The sequence below is a fragment of the Triticum dicoccoides genome, chromosome 2B (assembly GCF_002162155.2).
Source record: "Triticum dicoccoides isolate Atlit2015 ecotype Zavitan chromosome 2B, WEW_v2.0, whole genome shotgun sequence".
Lineage (NCBI taxonomy): Eukaryota > Viridiplantae > Streptophyta > Magnoliopsida > Poales > Poaceae > Triticum > Triticum dicoccoides.
Window position 1 is genome coordinate 64,507,400 of NC_041383.1, and position 5,291 is coordinate 64,512,690.

Sequence of the window (5,291 nt, forward strand, 5' to 3'; positions counted from 1 at the left end):
GAAAATGGGCCCTGAGAAAATAACCATGCCCAAAATAGAGACCAGCCCGCCCGCGTAGGGGCACCAGCCCACCCGCGTAGCGGCACCAGCCCACCTCTAACTTCGGCAAATAAAATGTTACTTATTTTTACTTTGGCCTTTTTCTTGCACTAAATTTTGTGATGGATCATTTTTTGATGCAATAAAACCAAATGTTAATTGTTTTTATGCATGTCTACTGTTCCATGAACTAAATGAGTTGCATGAAGTAAATTAGTTTGCATTTCCTAATGGCATGTCCATAGTGGGTTTGCATGGGGCTCCTAGTTGCATGTCCATGGTTTGGCCAATATTTTGAAGATGGTGTGTGTGTGTGGTGAGATTGAGGTGTAGCAACATGGGCTCGTAGCAACCCATAGCAATACACAAATAATAAGCAAGAACAACCCATAGCAATCTTCAAATAATAGCACGAAACACACAATATATATAGTAGCATAATGATTGCAACCCATAGTTCCACGATAACCTTACAACTCCATGATAGCCTTACAACTTAAAATACTAATACAACTTAATAATAGTAGCATAACGATTACTACTTAAGAAAAACTAATACGATAAGCTAGATAGATCGGGGGGCACCAAATGCGGGTTCTTCTTCGGGCTCTTCTTCTCCTCCTCCTCCGGGGGAACAACGCCACCTCGCTCCTCCGGGCGCCGTCCTTCACTCCTCCCCATTGTTGATGGGGTACGGGAGCGTGTGCATAACGCCGTTGTTGGGGAAGATGCTCTGGAAGTCGGTGAAGATATTGTAGGTGGTGAAAGCTATGAACTCACAACCAACCCAATACGCTCGCCCGAGGAGATGGAAAGCATCGAAAGGGTTAGTGGACGTGGCGAGGAGCCCAACCACAACGCCGTTGTGGTTGACCTCCTCAACATGGTACATCCGAGGAGAGCCGCGAGGGAGGTGGCGGAAGCCGGCCGCAAGGAAGAACTCCGTTAACTCCCTTGCGCCCCTCCACCTCGAGATCGCCCAAACCCTAAGGGTTCTCTCTACATACACTCCGGCCGGGTAGAGCCTTTCCGACACGGCTGGGGGGAAGCGGTAGGTGGGGGCGGCGTACTGCATGGTGGCGGGGTGGCTCGAGTGCTCGGTCGGGTTTGATGGAGAAGGAAGAAGAAGGGAAGAGGAGGCAGAGGATGGGGTATGATGGATGAGGAGGGAGAGGACGATAGTGCCCGGCTTAAATAGCCCAAGTGCGACGTGGTTTCACCCCGTCGAAACCCTAGAATTAATGGGCGGGCGGCGTTTGGTGGCGCCCCATGAAAGTGTGTACACGAGCGTGGCCGTGGGAAACGGACTGCGACGCTTCTGTGCCACCGGTCGCGGGTCAAGGGGACGGGCTCACGCACGCGTCTGTGCCGTCGTGGGTCAAGGGGACACGCCTTCCCCGGGTTCTCTGCGTGTGCCGCCCGTGCATGAATGTCGTTGCCCATTAATTTGCTCATCTTGCTAGGGCCTGGCTAGAGGGCAAGGTTTGGTCGATGGGAGACGTGACAATAATGGACGCCTTCTTTTGCCCATCTTGTAACGGGCAGCACGCCATTTGAACTGCATCGATACCCACATCGATACCCCATGCCAGTATTGTGTCCTCAAAGAGGAGCATGCCATGCACAGCGTGCACACCACGCCATGCAGCGTTGGCTTTTTGGTTGTCTTCATCGGGCTGCTGCATTGTGGCCGGGTGCATGCTTTGATGCGACGCTGCATCGGTTCTAATGGTAGGCATGCGACAGCTTACTGCGTTGATAGGGGTGGCGGAGCAGGGCTACGTCGAGGCATGCATGAAACGCACGGGCGAAGTCCTACGGGTGGGCATGCATGCTGCGGGTAGGCACGGGCACGCATGCAACGATGGAAAGGGCACTGCGTAGGCTTGGTCCATGCACCGCGTCATCTCTTGCCGTTGGATTCAAATGAACGGTCCTGATGCTCCAACAAGAGAGGCTGATCCAAACCCCACCGCGTCAACCAATCAGCGCGTCTCATGCGGATCGCTGCACACTGTAGCTAACCCTAGCGCCTGATCTCAACCGTCCACGCACAACGATCGACGACCAGGTAGTGTGCGGGGTTTTGAGGGGTTTTGAGAGGGGTTTTGAGGGGTTTTGAGAGGTTTTGACTGATTAGGGTTGAGCATAACTAATTAAAAAAATCAAAAAAATATAAAACTTGCGCACATAGTCTTATTATGTCGTATAGTAACAAGAAAAAAATATAAATATGGTTTACATACATTTTTACGAAAAATCCTTCACAAAATTGTCATTCCTCAAACAATGTAGTATGGAGTTCAAGGAAGAGAGTAGTGGGCAGCCGAGAGTAGGTGGAGTTTTGAAAATGAAAAGTGTGAAAACCTCGCCAAAACTTCATTTTGGATTGACTAAGAAAGATCTGAACTTACTTTTCTCATTTTCATGTTTTAAACTTGTTTTATATACTCCCTCCATTCCACAATGTAGTGCTTCCTCTATTCACGTGCTTCAACTTTGATCATAAATTTAACTACCAAGACCGATTGCGACGGGAGCAAAAATTATATCAGTGAATTCGTATTTGAAAGAAGTTTTCAATTATATAATTTTTTCTCTCGCCGCAGTTGGTCTCGTTGGTTAAATTTATGGTCAAAGTTGGACCTCGGGAAGCGCGGGCGCACTATATTATGGAATGGAGGGAGTATAATTTTCTATTAAACCTTGTTTTTTCAAAAAGAAAAGAAAAAAAATAGAAAATTAATTCAATAAATAGTGAGACTTTAGATTTACACTATATAGGTAGAATAGATGTGTAGAAAAATTATTTGGCTGGTTTGGACAAGGTGCCAAAAAACTTGCTTAAATATGAGGCCGTTTACCCTACCTTTGGAGGTCATTTGGAACACACTTTTCATGACTATGAGTTCAACGGATAGTTCAACTTACCAAAAGGGCTCGGAATGATCAGCAAGCAAACATATTTCAGTTGAGGTACTTTAGATAGCACTAAAACATCAATAGCCCAAATTTAAATTTAAATTTAAATTTAAATTTGAATTTTATTTGGCTGGTTTAGACAAACAAGTTCGAATAGAAATATGGGGATACATAGTGACTACAAGTACGCACCAAGTTACAAATATTATTACATGCCCCAAATTTTCAAACTGTTCTCTGTTCTACTTCTTCCTACCACATCGTGTGCCCTTCTTCGCCTTAGCACTTCTTATTTTTGGTTCTACTACACACACAAGTTCATTGATCATCTTGGTTTTCTTCACTGGTCTTTTCAACACCTCGCCAATACCCTCGTGATCAGTGTCTTCAGTCTCAATGTTGACACCAGTTTCAGTTTCTTTGGTGTGTACCTCAACATGGGTTTCTTCAGTCTGAACCTCGACACGCTTAGGTTCAGTTTCTTCAGTCTGAACCTCGACACGCTCATGTTCAGTTTCTTCGGTGTGCACCTCCACATCAGTTTCTTCAGTCTGAATGTTGACTGCAGCAGGATTTTCTTCAGTCTGCTCAGGCTCAGGCACACTTCTCTTCTTTCTACCGCCATTGACTCTTGCTTTTTTGTTGGCCAACACTGTTCAACAACAAGGGGCTGACTTGCTCGCTTCCTCCTGTGCAGAAAATGTTATAGATATAGTAATTGGAAAAAAGCACCAAATCAAAACACAGACAAATAAATAAGAACATACTTTGGCTTGTCAGGAGTGTAACGGCATTTGACAGATCCCACTCTGTGCCCAAGTTCCTAGCACAACTTGCATCTGTTTTTGTTACCTTTTGGGCCCTTTTTGGCTTTTCATCTTTCTTTCCCTTCTTACTACTCCCACCTTTCTCAAACCATGCCTTGAATCTACTCTGTTTAGGCCTGCCAGCCTTTCTTTTCGTCAAGGGAGGACACATGGAAAATTCAATGTCCACTTCAGGCCACTGAGACTGATCTGTAAATGCTGGAATTGGAGTAGCATATGCAGCTTTGAATCTTGCTACCGAATAATATTCATGCAGATATGGGTGCATGTTTATCTTCAGTTGGGATGCTAAGAAAAGAATGGCATGCTCACATGGTTTACCAGTGTGTTTCCACTCGAGGCAAGTGCAATCATGCAATTCAGTGTTAACAACATGTCTCCTTTCAGTTTTGTTATCTCTAACTTCAGCACCCCAAGGTGAAGATTTTTCAACAAACAAATGTGAAAGACTTCTGCTCCTATTGACCACCTGTTGTACCGCTGCTGGAAGCTTATCACCTTGCAGACAATCACCTATCCTTCTTCTCAATTCCCACAACCGCATGAGTATGATCCTGATTTGGTCAACCATGTCATGCACAGGCAAATCTTTTAACTCCTTCACCTTGTTGTTAAAACTCTCTGCCAAATTGTTGTTGATGTGGTCACACTTGATGGCAGTGTTGAATGCTGACCTGTACCATAACAAAGAATGGTAGGTGTTCAGCCATGGACCAAACTCATCACATGCTGCCATTATCTTATCAAGATGATATTTGTGTGTCTGTCTAGTGTAAGATCTTGTTGCTGGCCACATGCGCCCAAATTCTTCTCCTCTAAATTTTTTGATCAAATTCATCCACAAATGACTGAAGCACTCCCTCTGCTCAGCATGTGGGAAAACATTTTTCACTGAATTTTCAAGCCCCTTACATGCATCTGTGTGTATAGCCAAAGGTGACACTGGCCCTAGGCATCTTTTCAACTGGATCATGAACCATGTCCATGAAGCCTCGGTTTCTGACTGAAACAAGCCAACGGCAATAGGAAATATCCAGTTGTGTCCATCTAGAGCATTGCATGCTGCCAACTAACCATTCCACTTGCCTGTCAAAAATGATGAGTCTATGCTCAAATATGGACGGCACCCTGCTTTGAAGCCATCTATGCAAGGCTTCAACGCCATAAAAAACTTGGAGAACTTGACTTCACCTTTGGTTGATACCTCTGTATCTATCTCCACAACACTACCAGGTGACCTCTTTTCCACCTCTGCTTTGAAGTTGTAAAGCATCCTAAATGTATTTGCCCAATCACCATATAAATTTTTTATTGTCCTTTGTTTTGCCTTCCACGCTGTGGTATATTTCAGTTTAATGGAGTACATCTTTTCCAAGTCTACTTTGAGTTTCTTGGCAGTAGTGTTTGGTGTTTTGGCTAAAATTGGGGTGATCTTTTCTGCAACCCAAAGTTGTGATGTCATAGTTGATACTCTTTGTGAACTTGTAATACAAGTATGTTGAT